Genomic DNA, 16,694 nt, shown 5'->3' with positions numbered 1-16,694 from the left:
CGTCCTCTTTTTCAGCCCTCCTGCACCCTTAACAAGGACATATCCTCCGCCCCTTGCAGACATGATGACAGCAGGGCTGAGGCAGGGGGACAGCCAGCCCCAGGGATGCTGGTTTCAAATGATTTACCCAGGACCGCAGCCACATTTTGGCCACGTGGTGCCTTTTTTCCCACAGCAGCACGTCCTAGAGGGTCAGTCGTAACTCCCAGAAGATATATCTTGAGATATAATTTCCTTACTTTTCAACTATCTTAATGAGTAGTGTAACCTTGACTAGGGCACGTTGGAGAGCTCTGTCCCCCTCCTGTAACCTTGAGCACATGCTCAACTTTTCTGGGCCTCTTTCTCTTTCAGGGATGAACGGGTAGGATTGAGAAATAATACTCTTATGAATAAGACCAACCGAATCGCCATCAAGACTGTCAGAAATGAGCCAATCATTTGGACCTGACATTCTCTATTTACTAAAGAATTAATTTTTGATTGTGAATTACACGTTTTTAAGGCCCCCTCTCTAGTGTCCCTTGAGTTTTGGCGGCAACATGACGAGGAACTGATGTTCTGAATGTTGTCATTCTCGTCAGCATCCAAATGCCAGAGAGCTAGAGAGATCTTTTAATACTAGTTTTCATTACATAATTAGTATTTGCCCATTGTAGAGAATTAGGATGTTTGAATGAGTGTGTGTGTGTGTGTGTGTGTGTACATCATAAAAGAGTTAAAACACTGAAAATACCAGAAATCAGTGATAATTACCATTAATATCTTGGTTCAAAAATTTTTGCAACTGTTTTCCTTGCACATATGGTTTTGAATCAAGATGAACTATCCTGTAATTTTATTCTTTACCCCTTTTTTACTTTATTCATATACATACCTTTCTATACCAGTAAATACATTTTTGTAACATCATTTTCCATGGTATATAGTACTCTATTTTATGGCTGTGCTAAATATATCAAATGAATCTTCTCTTATCATTTTTATCAGTTGACTTTTTAAATTTTGCTTTATAAAAAAAATGCTTCAATGACTCATCTTTTACCTAAAACTTTTCACATGGTTCCTTATCCCCTTAACATAAATTTATAGTACAATAGCTGGCTCAACAGATATGTACATTTTAAGGCTTTTAAGAAGGATAATGCTTTAAAGATGCTCTTCATTCTCATGTCTTGTCCTGGGACTGCACGTCCTCCGTGACTTTGTTTTTTTCAAATATATTTTTTTTGTAATTTTTATTTATTTATGATAGTCACAGAGAGAGAGAGAGGCGCAGAGACACAGGCAGAGGGAGAAGCAGGCTCCATGCACTGGGAGCCCGATGTGGGATTCGATCCCGGGTCTCCAGGATCGCACCCTGGGCCAAAGGTAGGCGCCAAACCGCTGCGCCACCCAGGGATCCCCCTCCGTGACTTTAAACATAGCTCACCACCCGTGTTGGATTGGTCGGCCATTCCATATGCAATTTTTGTGAACTTGACCTTAAGAAAAAGTAATCTAATAGAATGGGATTTTATTTCAATATCTATTCTGAATCCCAAGAACTCAGTTGCAAACCTTACGCTTTTGTTCTTTTTGTTCATCAATTAATGTGACGTGTGAAGTACCTACTGTACATGTCACACGACACTAGTGTAGTGTATAAGGCATGAAGCTAGACACTACTGGTGTGTGAATGACAGGATGCAGCCTGTACTTTTGAGGAGTTCAGCTTTTGGTAATGGAATGCACGCTTTCACTGAGCGCCAGATATAGTATGAAAAACACTATAACAAATATAGAATCTCAGGGCGCCCAGCTGGCTCAGTCGATTAAGCATCTGACTCTATCTCAGCTCAGGTCTTGATCTCCGGGTGGTGAGTTCAAGCCTGGTGTTGGGCTCCATGTTGGGCATGGAGCCTACTTAAAATATATATAGTCTCAAATATATTATATACATATAATTTCATCTTTAACCATTTCACATAGTGACTATGATTATTCTTACTGTGTAACCCCATTTCCAAGATCCACAAACATCAGGGAAGGATTACATCATGTTGCTCTACCGTAGTGCAGAGGGTACCGTACCAACACTTCTATCGCTTTCTTGAATATTACTGGGAATGGACAGCCTACCACTGAGCAAGGTGGTCCATCCCATAGTTGAACTGTGTTACTGTCTGGAATGTTGTTCATAATATTCTTGAGGTGAAATTACTGTTTGATATTAGGTACCTATTGTTCTTAACTTTTGAAGACCTATATAGTAAGTTCAACTCAATGCAATTCAGGGGATATAGTTTAAGAGTCTGCTATGGCCGGGAACTGTTTAGCTGCTAAGCACTAATTTCTATCTCATATGACAGTATTTCAAATATTTGTTGGTAGTTATATTTTCCTAAGCATGCAAGTTAAAGAACTTACCATTTCCAAGGGATTGGGACTGTTATTCCACTAAGCCTACTAAATTTCTATAAAGCCAAAAAATTTTACCTCAATCCTTGACCACATAGACTAGTTGGGGAGATTTCCCCCAACTGACCACGAAGACAAAGACGCCCCCACCTCTGTACGGGTTGCCAAAGATTTTGTTAGAAAGGAAAGAAAAGTCAGTTGCCTCAAACTATGAGTGATAGAGACAGGAGAAGCCTGCCTTGCCAAAGTGTGGGAACCTAGTATGAGGTAAACCTGATAGAAACAGGGCAGCTTAGGTGTCTGTCCCACATCTGCCACTTTCAGCGAGCCACGTAGCTTCCTTCGGCCTTGCTTACTTCATCTGTGAAATGAAGGACACAGTGGCCTCTGAAGAGACTCTAACCCCAAAATCATAGGTCAGAAACCCATGCTGGGGAGGCTGGGCTTTGGATTACACTACGTCCGAGAGTGTGGGCTTGTTTTCTGAGTCTTCACGCACATGCCACACATGTGTGGTCACAACTGGGGACACTTCTGTGGTATGACTGTGGCCCATGCAGCTGATGTGCATTAACTACCCTAATCCTCAGGACGGCTCTTCAAGGCAGGAAGTGTCACCCCCATTTTAAAGAGGAGAAAGCTGAGGCAGAGGGTTACGTGACACACAGCAGGTCAAATCCAGGAGGCAGAGCCTGGGCTGAAGGCACCCAAGTCTAAGCCGTACGTCCCAAATTGTTTCTCCATCATCTGGTTGTCTTGCAGATAAATACCTACTACCACTCACTGTACAGATAAGCAAAACTATGCAAACAACAACAAATCACATCAGTCCATACACATGTGAACTACATGATGCAGACAGTAAATGAGGTTTAGCCAGTGATTTTATGTTTGTTTCACTAAGATGACCAAATTTGATTTTACATGAGCATGGATATTAGACGCTTAAAATTCTCCTCCTATGAAGAAAACCATTCTTAGAAAATTAAATGCTTCTATTTTAGTCCGTGAATGTGTTCAGGTGTCCATGAATATGGTCTTACTTTACACTCACAAGTTTTCTTGGCGGGTTGTATTTTCTATTTCTTCATTTTCTCCTTTTCTGATACTTATCTTCACTAATTTCTATATCCACCTTATATTTACATAAATTTACCACATGGAGGTTTTTATCTCATTTATGTCTTACCCCATCCCTGACTCGTGCTGCAAGCCTGTCTCTGCTTCTCTGATGGGCAGATCATGCCTGTGAGGTTCACAGACACCCGCTTCTCTAAGGGGCAGATCCCATGTGTCCGACCCAGGGACACCTTCTGAGGGGCAGATCCCATGTATGTGGCCATGGACAATGCCTGCTGCCCACAATCCATGTCCTCTGATTAGAAAGAGTGAAAGAAAATGTCATCATCCAGTGTCCAGTGTCTGACGATTTGGGGATGGAAATAAAACCCTTGTAAACATCGGTTGGCAGAAGGGAAAAAAAGGAAGGCCTGTACTTGGCTGGAAAGGAACTGGCCGGTGCAGGGACCAGGCCGTTGGTGGGAAGGTGAGCGTCCCCGCACGGGACATCTGGGAGTCTGCACGAGTCTCATTCCTTCCGTCCTTCCTCCCTGTCCCTGCTCCTTGCCCTCCTGCTCTTGTATATCCAGGGCAGAAGCACGAGGGTGATAGAGGTGTAGGCCCGGGGAGGAGACACCAGCCGGGGTCCCACACAGGAGAAGCTCTGAAACAAGGACGAGTGAGCACATGAAGCCTTCTAACCCTCGAGCCTTAGAACACAGGGAGCCCTGTGATCTGCACCAACCAGAAGCCCGTGGCATCCTCCGCAGTGTCCCCACTGTCAGGACACTAAACTTAGCATGTGACCAGAGAGGCCTGAGCACAGAGATGCACTCAGGAGGTCACTGCTGGGACCATAAGGGTCATTGGTAAGCTGCGGTGAGGTGCCCAGGGCCACCGCCTCCTGTGATGCCAATGTCACAGTGATGCAGGGGCAGAGGGGTCGGGGTGCAGAGGTGGCCTCGGGCGGCCTGCGCCCTGATGAAGCCAGCTAGGGAGTCACGGGTGCCAGAGCAGGCAGGGGGCCGTGTGCCAAAGGAAGGGTCGGGGCCCGAGCAGTGTCCTCTGGCATCGGTCAGGTCCCAGGTGGTGGGCCTCTCCTCTGTACACGACCCGGCTCTCTGGGTCTCAGTGACACTCTTCATGAATGTCCTCCATCGTCTTTATGTCCCCTTTGATGGGAAACCCCAAGTATTAAAATACATTCAGAAACAGCATGTTCCCTCTGCCTGCGGACTGGGACCTCACACATCAGAATCCAAAACATCCACTATTTCCACCACGTAGAATGTCAACTGTGCGATATTAAGGAATTAGTGTCTGGGGCACGTGACCAGCATCACGACGTTGCTTTAAAAGTCTTTACATCTTAGAGATGCATCCCGAAACATTTCTAGATCCGATTACTTCCTGGAATCCCCTTCAGAATAACGTAGAAATAGTGGCTGGACGGCAATCCAGTTGAAATGACGCTGCTGTGACTGGCTGGCGTGTGTGTGTTGGGGGGGTTATGCTGCTCTTCCTCCAACTCCTGGACTTGCTGGGACTTTTCCCCGGTAACCATCCCGGTGCGAGAGCAGCAGCAGGCTCGCCGGCCACAGAGGCGTCCTCTCTCCGACGGGCAGGGAACAAACCCAGCTTCTGCTCTGTCCCCCGGGGGTGAATTTCCTCCGCGTGCCTGTTTTCTCATCAGGAAAACACGGGTGACGAGAGTCCAGACCTCGCGGGATTGTTGGGAGCACGTGCGGGCCTCTGAGGGGTCACTGTCGGCTCCTGTACGACGCCCAACTTCTCCCCCTGGGATTTGTCACATTGGCAGTTGCTATGAGAGAAAGCCCTTAATTTCACATACAGAAACACTTTGGGATTGATAGTTAGCTTTTGTATTTAAAATCGAAGAATTGATTTGATAATTAATGACTTTTCTGTGATTTGTAACTCTGAATGTATTTCATGATATAAAAATGGGCTTTTAAACTTGCTAGGAATATATCATGGTTTTTTTTTTTTTTCCTTCCAAGGATAACTTAATCGATTAGACAGTTTAGCCACAACACTGACTCTATCTGGAGCATTTTCTTAACTGTTTATTTTTCCCCCTTTTCTGCACTGCTCCAGCATTTAAGCCCTGGCTCATAGCTGCTCTAAGAAGGGAATCTGTATTGGTTTTTTTGTTTTGTTTTGTTTTTGTTTTTAATTAATTTACTTATTTTTTGTATTGGGGGTTTTGGACAAGTGTCTTGGAGAGAGCCCACTTCCACTGAAAACAAGGGTTTCAGAAACATGAAAGTGCACCTAACAGGGGAGCTCTGTGGTTTTCTCCTCTCAGGATGTGGTCTGTGTTTCCTTTCCCTCCAAGTTGGGGTCTCCTGTGGGGGTCTCCTTATCATCTCAGTCGTGTCACTAGTTGAACCAAAAGTGGCTTCCACAAGGGTTCACGTTTGAGCATCGGCTTTGTACAAATCACTGTGCCAGGTGAGGAGGGATGACAACAGGCACGAAGATGAAGTGTTCTGGCAAGATGGGACGTAGCAGGTGAGACAGGAAAGCAGACGCGGCGAGTGCTTGATGCCACAGGCAGGTGCTGTGAGAGCTGGTGGGACGATGCGCACTTTGAAGCACAGAGCCCGGGAGGGCTTCTTGGAAGGCATGGATTAAATAGGCTGTGACATAATAGCGAGGAAAGACACAGTCGTGCAGAGGCAAAAACAAGGGGAAAATATGAAACGTAAATAGCATTGTTTGCACGCACCCGTGGAGAGTCCTGTTCCGCCTCCCCCCACTTTCCTATGGCTCGGGGCTCACGGCGGGCAGGAGGCCGCAGAACAAGGAGCACACAGGACAGGAAGAGGTCACGGTGACCACAGGGAGTGGACAGCAGCAGCAGGAAGACCACTGGCGTCTTCTTGTTCCCTTGTGGCCTCGGATCGCCCGACCTTAGGTCGGTGATATCCTCCCCCTGGGTTTGCAAAAGGACTTTTCACCTCAATGGACACATTTGTAAAATCCAAAAACAACATGCCTGCGCCATATCCTAGTAAGTTGTGTAGTTCTGGTAAGAGAATAGAGAACCCTCAGGTAGGCCCCAATGATCTACATCTTTACGGAGCGAGGGTGGTCCGGGCTTAGCGCTCAGGTCCACCACAGTGGATGTGAGTAGCAGGTGTCCGTGGGGTCTGGGCTCCATCCCACTGGAAGGTGCCCTGAGCGCATGGCACGGTGTGTGCCCTGCTTAAGATCATGGTCCGTGTGGCTTACCAGCACGTTGGTATTCCATGTGTTGGAATTTTTCTGACTTCAATTATACACAAACCCTGATGAAGGGAAATGCTCATTATCTTTAAATGAAGCCTGAGCTAGACCCTGAGCAGCACAGCAGAGATATGTTGCGTCGGGCCCTGCTGTGTATGCAACCCCAGGCATGGATCTCCGGGTGCAAACACGCACATGGGCTAAGCCACGGTGGGGACGCGAGGTGCTGGGTGGAGGGGAGATCGGAGGAGGAGGATGGAACAGGTGTCACTCGAGAATGGCACTGAGGAACGAGTAGGGGTGCGCCAAGCAGGGGAGGGGTGAGAGCTTCCTCTTTACTAGGGAACCAGGGGAGCGGGCACGATGGTGTAAACATGTGGAGCAGTGGGCTGACCTGTGTGTAGGAAGGACATTACCCTGCGCCAAAGCTTCTGGCATTTATGTGGTAGGCTACCGGGAAGGGCATTACGTGTACACGCAGAGGAGTCCAGGTACGCTGGGAGTAAGACCAGAGTGTCTGCATCGCAGTGAAGGTAGAGAAGGCCTCCCAGAGCAGTGGGTGCCTCTGTGACGCCAGCTTGGTATCACAGGCAGCGTGGGGTCAGTGTCCGAGCCATGCCTGGTGGCTCTGTGGCCTCGGAGAAACCAGCCGCTGCTGCGGGGTTGTTGTTCTCATCCACGTAGCTGGAGCTCGGAGCGGCACACGAGTGGGAGAGCAGCACCCTAGGGCCAGAGGGAGCCGCGGCGCTGAAGCACAGAATGCAGAGCGGAGTTGGAAGGCATCGGCTGCTTCTCTTTAGGTTCGGCCGACATTTGAAGACGGGATTACCGTACGATACGGCTCCAGCGACTTGATGTTCCCAACACAGGGCTCCCTTCACGTCTCCGCTATCTACTGAACACACATGCGCACACGTGCACACTTACACATGCACACGTGTACACACGTGCACATATAGGCACAGACACACGTGTACACACAAAACACATGTACACACATACATATGTACACATGCATACATATGCACATGTGAACACATACACATGCATACACACATGCATATGCACTAACACATGCATACACACATACATGTGCACACATAGACAAACACATGCACATAAACACACGCATACACATATGCACACAAACATATGTACACATGTACATATATGTATACAGTACACGTGTACACACATACACATAACACATGCACGCACATGTGCACAGAGACACATGCATACGCATGTATTCACATATACACAAACACATGCACACACATGTGCACACACATATGTTCACACGTGCACAGATATGCATCCACACACATACACCTACACAATGCATACATGTACATTCCCGTGTGTTGTGTGCACGCATATACACATATGCACATACACACACTGTGTACGTGTGTGCATGCTTGTGTGTGCACATGTATACATGCATGAACGCACATGTGCATGCACATGTGTACATGCATACACACCACATATCACACACACATAGGTCTTGATTCCCTTTGCAAACATAGTTCCCAATGGAACCCTGGTCGCCAGTCCGGGCTCAGCTCACAGGTACACTCACAGCTTTGCTCGCCCTCCAGAGTGTGCAGACACCATTGCCCCTGTGCCAGAGCACCCCTGCCTGCTGCTCTCTCACAGTGCCCGCTCCTGCTCCGGCCAGCACACTGACCTTGGTCTTGCATGACAATCAGCTGTCCTCGTTTGGCCCCTCCCAGCACAGAGCATGGTCACAGCTCTCCACGTGCAGTCCCCGGGGCTCTGACGGGATGACCCTAGACCCACCTAGGGGTCCAGTGTGAATCTGGCCACAGACATATGCCATGGGGCTCTCACACCTGAAGATGTGCCTGTTCTTCCTCTGAGTCACAGGTGGTGGCCTTAGGAGTGCAGTGTGACCATGACTAAGGAGACGCTTACATATGCAAAGTGGTGCCCTCAGGTGTCACATACTGAGAGTTTGCACCCATGTTCATATCTGCCATTGACTTTGAAGTATGCTTTCATCACACTAGACCTTTCTCAGATGCAGAGATTACTTTAGAATAAGGCCCAAATCTCCTAGAAAATGAATAATACAATTTAGGATTACTGAAAATAGAAGCTAACAGTTTTCATATTCTAAGAGTGATTAAGAATGTCCCTTTCTCTGATTCTCCTAAAATTTTTGGAAGAAATTTTAATTTTTGTTATAAATAAGTTACATTTGAACACGTTGAATACATGAGTTTTCCTCCCTCCCTCCCTCAACCACTGAGCCCCCCAGGCGTCCCGGTATTGTTTCTTATAACCCACTTCCTCCATTAACCCAAACCCGAGTTGATAGCTTTGCTGCCCGTGACTCTGCTGCTCGGGGCGCCGCGAGCTCGGCCCACCGTGAGGCCAGGTGCGCACCGTGGGACAAGCATCACCTGCCTCCCGCCAGAAACCGCCCTGGGTCTGATATGCTGGGAAGAAGCCCGAATCCTAGAAGGATTCCTTTCTGGGAAGCTGGAAATGCTTACAGATTCAGCATGAAGCCTTCCTGACAAGATAGATTCAAAAAGCCAAAAAAAAAAAAAAAAAAAGTGCTCACCGCCAATCCTGCAGGAATATGATGTGCTTGGAAAGGTGTCCCCCGCTCCACGCCCAGTTCCCTCTGGCCCCAGACGCTTGTTGCCCCCTCACAGGGCTTTCGAGCTCGCCTCTTGGTCTCTCCCTTCTCTTAGGGCTGAGCTTCTGAGCGACTGAACGGTGCTAACTTCGTGTTGGTGGAGAAGGCCACGCAGCCAGGAGGGGAGGAGGGCGGGCCTGGCGGCCCCGGGAGGAGCGGCTAGAGATTTGGGGACAGGGAAAGACAGGGGTGGTGGTGGGGCAGGGGCTGCCGGAAGCCCAGGGGCCCTGGCAAGGGCACAGCCGGTGGCACCGGGGGCCTAACGTGAGGCCGAGGAAGGGGAAGGGCTCCCGTGGAGGGAGATGTCTGCCCGGCGGGAGGCGGCGGGTGAGCAGCTCCGAAGGGGAACAGGAGCCCCCAGGCCGAGGCACCCGAGGAAGAGGAGCCGGGAGGTGGCACGGCCCCAGGTCACGCGGGTCCGTGGGCAGCGAGGACTCCCACCCTGCGGGGCAGGCCGTGTCCTCCGCGTGGAGCCTCGGGTCAGGCAGGAAGGGGAGGATGGGGCTGTGCTGGAGGGAGCCCCAGGCCCGGGGCATGCGGGGCTCCTGGCCACCCATGTGCGCTGGGTGCGAGGGTGCCGCCGGGCCCACGTGAGGGCCACAGGGCTCAGGGTGCACCGTGTGTGAGCACAAGCACAGGGAGTGGTCTCTGTGAAGAGGCGCTTGTGTCCACCCTCGGGACGTCCTCGAGGTCCGTCTCTCCCCTTGACGACAGCTCCGAGGCTCCTACCCCGTCACTAGGGAACTGCTGTGTGTCCCCAAGTGGGAGTGTGTTAGGAGGTGACCCTCGAGGAGCTCGTGAAGGCTTAGTGAGGTCAGAGGGCAGCACGAGCCTGCAGGCCTGGTCGCCCCGCGCGTGGGCTCTGCGCACACGGAGGAAGGACCGTGGGGGCCCGGGAAGGTGCACATGCAGGCCAGGTGGACACGTCTCCCCAGAGACCAGCGGGGCCGGCCCCTCGCCCTCCTGCCGGCCTCCAGGTCTGTGGGGACAGCAATCTGTTGTTTCAGGGGACAGTGCGCGGGGTCCTGTCCAGTCACACGGCACAACTACCTCGCGTGTCTCGGCCCCGGAGGGCGCATGGTCACAAGCTTCTGCTGGTTTCTCCAGAGCAAATCGAGACAATCCCTCCTCTGAAGACCTGCTGTGACCAGGAGCGTGATTCCTGAATATTCCTATAATATCATGTGACGTTAGGGTGCTGACTTTTAAAAAACAAGTGGGCTGGGGAGCATTTTGACTCAGCAAGTTCTCATGTCCCATCGTTGCTAACGGGCTCCAGCTGTGCTCAGGAGCGCAGCACGCCGTCTCCCGTCAGCCAGGATAAGTAAGTCGAGAGTGCCCACGGTCTGTCCTGCTGACAGCGTGCAGACACACGGACACAGGTGTGTGCACAGATCCACACGGGCACGCACATAAGCACACACAGGTGGATACACACAGGCACATACACACACGTGCGCACACAAGTGGATATACTCAGCTGCACATCCATACACAGAGGCACACATAGGTGCACACACAAGCACTCACAGGTTGATACACACAGGCACATACATAAGTGCACACACAAGCAGATACACACAGGTGCACACCTGTACACAGAGGTGCACACACAGGTATGTGCACACAGGCACATATAAGTGCACACACACAAAGGAGCACACACAGGTAGATGCACACAGGTGCACACAGAGGTAGATTCACACAAGCACATATAGGTGCATACACACACAGGAGCACACACAAGCAATATATACAGGCACACACAAGCACACATGGGTAGATACAGGCACACACAGGTGGATGTGCACACATGGACACAGGCACACAGGTGCACACATGCTCATATAGGTGCACACACAGGTGGATACACACAGGCACACACAGGTGGATGTGCACATATGCACACAGGCACAGGTGCACACATGCTCATATAGGTGCACACACAGGCACACATAGGTGGATACACACAGGCACGCACAAGTGCACACACAGGTGGATACACACAGGCATACACAGGTTGATATGCACATATGCACACAGGCATACAGAGGTGCACACATGCTCATACAGGTGCACACATAGGTGGGTACACACAGGCACACACAGGTGCACACATGCTCAGACAGGTGCACACACAAGCACACATAGGTGGATACACACACGCATGCACAGGTGCACACATAGGTGGATGTGCACACATAGGTGGATACACAGGCACACACAGGTGGATGTGCACACATGCACACTGGCACACAGAGGTGCGCACATGCTCATACAGGTACACATACAAGCACACACAGGAAAATACACAGCCACACAGAGGTGTGCACATACTCCTACAAGTGCACACACAAGTGCACACAGGTGGATGTGCACACAGAGGTGCACACATGCTCATACAGGTGCACACACAGGCACACACACGGGGGAAGGCCTTCTCACCAGGCCCCCAGATATCCTGTCATGTCTGCGGCACTCTCACAGGACACAAGAAGGCAGCGATCGCCACAGAATCCATGGCATTGGTGAGCGACCCGTATATTGTGACGGAACAAAGTCAGCTGAACGACCAGGAGGAGAAGAAAATGAAACCGGGGTAAGCTTCAGCTCATTTTAAAACGAGGACGGTCGTCGTTAGCCCAATTCCTGGGTGCTGTCTCCGCTGCCTCTGAGCTGGCCCAGCCGGAACACGGGGTGCGTCGTGACCGAGCTCAGGCCAGGTTTCAGGGCATCCGGAGACCAGGCTGTATTTTCTTTATTAGCTGCTTTTGCTTGATTGCCTATTGTCCGTAATGTCCTTTGATCCCTACCCCTGAGGGATGTCTGGGGGCCGTGAGTGCAAGTAAGGGACAGTGGACATAATTTTTTCTTTGCTTGTTTGTCACTTTTTTGGGCCAACCTCAAGTGTGACAGAGCTATGACTTATGGGCCAGACCTTTCCCTTTCTCTTTATTCCAGCCCTATATCTGGCACGGGGTGGGGACTCGAAAATATATTCCAAAGGGAATAAGTAATTTTATGTGAGTACACAAGGCCTCATGCTAGTAACCGAAGAATTTGATGCGGCACATACAGAAGCTCTTGGTCTGTGGTTTGTACATGTAGATTTCCAACATGTATACGGGTGTGTGCACAGACGTGATTCCTGACATTAGACCGAATGTGTGCACAGATGTGATTCCCGACTTTGTACCAAATGTGTGCACACATGTGATTCCCAGCATTAGACTGAATGTGTGCACAGATGTGATTCTCAGCTTTAAACCAAATGTGTGCACACATGTGACTCCTGACTTTATATCAAATGAGCGCTCATATGTGATTCCCACCTTTAGACCGAATGTGTGCACATGCGTGATTCCCACCTTCAGGCTGAATGTGTGCACAGGCCAGATTCCCAGTTTAGGCCGGAAGCCCTGAGTGCCTCTGGAGAAGTGATAAAGGACTGCGGCACTTGCAGGGAGCAAGAGACCATTCCCGCTGGGAGGACAAATTCACGGAACTGGTGCAGCCGAGACTCTTACTTGGCGGGAGGAAGGGCCCTCGGGCAGTGGGGCGGAGGCCGTGAGAGGCCCAGGCCGAGCCAGAAGCCGCGTCTTGTTGCGTCTGCGGGGCGCAGGCGGGGAAGGAAGAGCAAGCTGACGGCGGTGCAGGCGGGAAGCTGGGAGCCGTGGGGGCCGCAGGGCTGTGGGCTCGGGCGCCGGTGACCCGCACCCGGGGCTTACCGAGCGGGGCGCCTCGTGCCAAGGCCCGCCTGCCGGGTCTCTGCCGCAGCTGGCGGGCAACGGCGCCCGGAGGTCATCTAACAGGGAAGGACAGAAGGACAGGCGGCCGCAGCAGGGCTGCCGGGATACGAAGCGTTGACATCCGTCCATTGCCGCTCTGCGCTGATGTGCTGGTCGCTTTCCAGAAGTTCTTTTCCACTGTATTTTACCAAAGAATAGCTCGAACATAACCGGTTTGGATATTTTTCTTTAAAAATAAAATCTTTCTCCACCTATGGATGGTTTGGGGAACCCTGAGCAACGATGCTGGGGGCGGTCACGACGCTGGACGCCGCAGAGCCGGGGCTGGCCTCCAGGCCGTGGATCCTCAGGCCGAGGAGCGGCCACGCAGGGAGAGGAGGCCCCCCGTCCTGGCACCGTGGGGCGTGGGCGCGGGGCTGCCTTGGGCGGGCCGAGAGGGCTCGTCGGCTGTCGCCGCTCTTCGCCTTGTGAATGCTGTTTGTTTTCGTCTTCCCTACAGATTTATCGTCATAATTATATTTTACTTAGGCTAATAATTGAGTGAGTGTGAATTCCCTAGATGTGCAACGCCTGATTTTGTGGCAGAGGTGTGCCGAGACCGCGGTGGAGGGGAGCCAGGCCGGGATCACCCGTCGCCCGGGGTCCTTCCGAGGCTGACGCACATCAGGAGAAGATGGTTGTGCAGTGGAAATTAGTGAAAAAGAGAACTCCTCTGTGGATCCTCTGGTGCGGTTTCCCTACTGACCCTGATCACCATCGGTTTCCATCCCACTTTATTATTCACCATGATGGTTTCCGAACACGTTTTCTAATTGTCTGGTGTCCGTATTAATCACTGATCTTTGTTATACATCCGGCTATTCTTCAAGATGAGAAATTCTTGGACAATTTTCATAGGCGGCGGCTTGCTCTCAACGTAGAAAATCGGACCTTAAAATAGCATTTTGTGACTTGGTGGGAGGTGTTTCCCGCCCGATTTCCCTGCTACCCATCCCCGTCTGCTGCCGCCTGCATGCGGGTCCCGGGACACCGCTACCTGCCGGTCTGCGGAGCATCCTTCCGCTCACCCCAGTGACTCTTTACACTAGAGTGTATGGGCGTTGAATATCTGTATTTGGGAGCTGCGCTTTTTTTTCCATGCTTCGATCATTACCTTTCTTCCCTAGTTAGAAATGACAGAGAAATTGATTATTCGGAGTTCAGAAAATAAAATGCTTCCATCCAAAGTAGGCATATATATGAATCAAATGTATAAGGCTTTTGGGAAATTGAAAAATGACCTCATTTTAACTCTATATTTTATAAATCTATTTCTAACAGTTTGGAATTCCCAGCGTGATCCCCCCCAAAATCTCACTCTTTATTAATATTAACTACAAGGACTAAATCTTAAATGAACCCTGAAGTCAGGCATTCAGAGCACGTGCTGGATTCGTGGGCTTCACAGGGAGGAGGTGTGTGGCGGCCCAGGGGCTCCCCTGAAGCCTCTGGCCTCGTCCTCCCCTCATCCGGGACTCATCCTGGTGAGGCAGGGCCCTCTGGGCACCTTCTCTATCCCTCCCGCCCCCCGCCCTTCCGACTCCTTCCACAAGATGGTCCTTGTACACCTGCCTCCGACTCGGCTCCCCATGTTCTTTGTCAAACACAATGTAAAGCAGGCGCTTTGAGTCATTCACGTGGGTTCAAAGCCCGCCTGCTCATGGCTGCTCCGAGATCTTGGGGGCTCACTTAACCTCTCTGAGTTTGAGCTCCCCATCTGGAATGATGGAAAAGAGACCTTGTAGGCAGGCTGCCTGCGAAGACACCTGGCACCGCAGGCAAAGCACCCAACAAGGGCGTCTGCCCCCCGAGAGGGTGGCCGTGTGCGTGAGCAGCTGACAGAACTACCTCCGTGGTGTTGCCCTCAAGTTTATCTTTCATAAAACTCCCCCCCTCCCCACAGGCAGCAGCTGTACCTGGGCAGCCGGCATCCCCCCAGCATCACCTGCCCACCTGTCCTCTGTCGCCTTCACAGTGTCGCCCACGGGCTCCTCTCCGTTGTGGGGAGGACAGAGTCTTTCCTGTCCCTAAGGCACTCCTCCTGTACGCCTTTCCCGTTCCCCACCCCTCCTTCCTGAGACCCCGGCCTGTCCCTGCTCTCCCTCCTGCCTGACCTTGATGTCACGGAGCTCCCAGCCATGGGAATGTGTAGGAGCAGAGCCATAGTCCAGTGTCCGACCCCTTGCCCGCCTCACCCCACGGCCCCTCTGGGGCTTCCAGATGTCGCTCAGCAAAGCCCCTTGGGGTCACTCACTGCATAGTTGGCATGAATCTTGAGGTCTTACCATGCAGGTTCCATGGCTTTTCTGTTGTCCACAGGGTGGGTTATTCCCATGGCCGGGGTGTCACATTGTAGAAAAAGTGCAGACGTCGAAATCAAGTAGATCCGGGTGTCAAGCTTTGCTCGACCACATGTTAACCCTGTGGGCTGTCAGGTCATGGGACTTCACTGAGACCTCCCCCTTTCTTAATCTAGAAAATGGGTACAATACTAGTGACTCTCTCGTGGGGCTGTTGTGGAGATTATAGACGCCGCTTGGACGTGCCTGCAGCGACCCCAAAACAGGACGACTGTTGAGGGCTGTGCGGAGCTCCTGGCACGCCGTGTGTGACGCTCCCGTCAAACCCCAGCAAACCCGTGCTGGGAGCTGTGCTCGGGCCTCTAATGCCCCTGGGAGCTGGACTCCTTGCCCAAACCCACCCAAAACTGCTTGCAAACCACCCCCCAGGCATCAACATAAGACCTCGTGTCCCTCAACCTTTCACCCCCTCCACCACGGCCTCACCGTCGGGGTGAAGAGCTGAGCGCGTTGCTCCCCGTGCACCACGAGCTGCTGCTCCTGTTGCACATGACAGTCACTGCTTACCAGGCCCCGGGAGGCACGTGGCCCTACGATCCACACTGCGCAGACAGGGAAAGCTTGCTGACAGCTTAGATAATTGGCTCCTGGCCCCGCAGCTGCAGAGCGCGTGCTCTGAACGATGGACTTCCTTGGACGCCGCACCCAGGGTGGAGTCACCCAGAGCCCCGAACGGGCTCCAGGAGGCAAACCCATCGCGTCCCCACAGATCACCCTCTGCACCTCTGATCACCTGGCACCGTGTTCCGCTGTGAACGCCACCAGCTGTGCCGCTTGAGGCCAAGCACTGCCTAGTGTACCCGGATGATAAAAGCTCCCGCACGCTGAATTTTCTCTCTACCAGACAATGCACTTAGGGCCCCCTCTCCATAATCTCATTTCCCTCTAATGACAACTTCAAGGGTTAGGAGTCATTAATCTCATTTTCAAATAAAAAAAAAAATTAGTTGAGAGCAGGAATTTGAACCTACATCTGCCTGCCTCCAAATTTCATGCTTTTATTTATTTTCTCTTCTTCCCGTCTTTGCATCTCCTTTAGCATTGTCGCGTATCTTGCACATCAGAAATGCCTAAAAACAAACAAACAAAAAACCTGGTAAATTGATCTCGGTCCGGTCCACTGGGCTTTGCTGCGTGTCATTCTCCGTGGTTTCGCTGAGG

At 51.2% G+C, this 16,694-nt stretch overlaps 1 protein-coding gene across 26 annotated transcripts in view; it reads left to right on the top strand.

Moving 5' to 3' along the window:
* Nucleotides 1–16,694, top strand: part of MYT1L (myelin transcription factor 1 like) — a 404,498-nt gene that overhangs the window by 42,481 nt on the left and 345,323 nt on the right. The window lies entirely within an intron of this gene.

The sequence above is a fragment of the Canis lupus genome, chromosome 17, assembly GCF_003254725.2.
Source record: "Canis lupus dingo isolate Sandy chromosome 17, ASM325472v2, whole genome shotgun sequence".
Classification (NCBI taxonomy): domain Eukaryota; kingdom Metazoa; phylum Chordata; class Mammalia; order Carnivora; family Canidae; genus Canis; species Canis lupus.
This window is presented reverse-complemented; position numbering and strand designations above follow the sequence as displayed.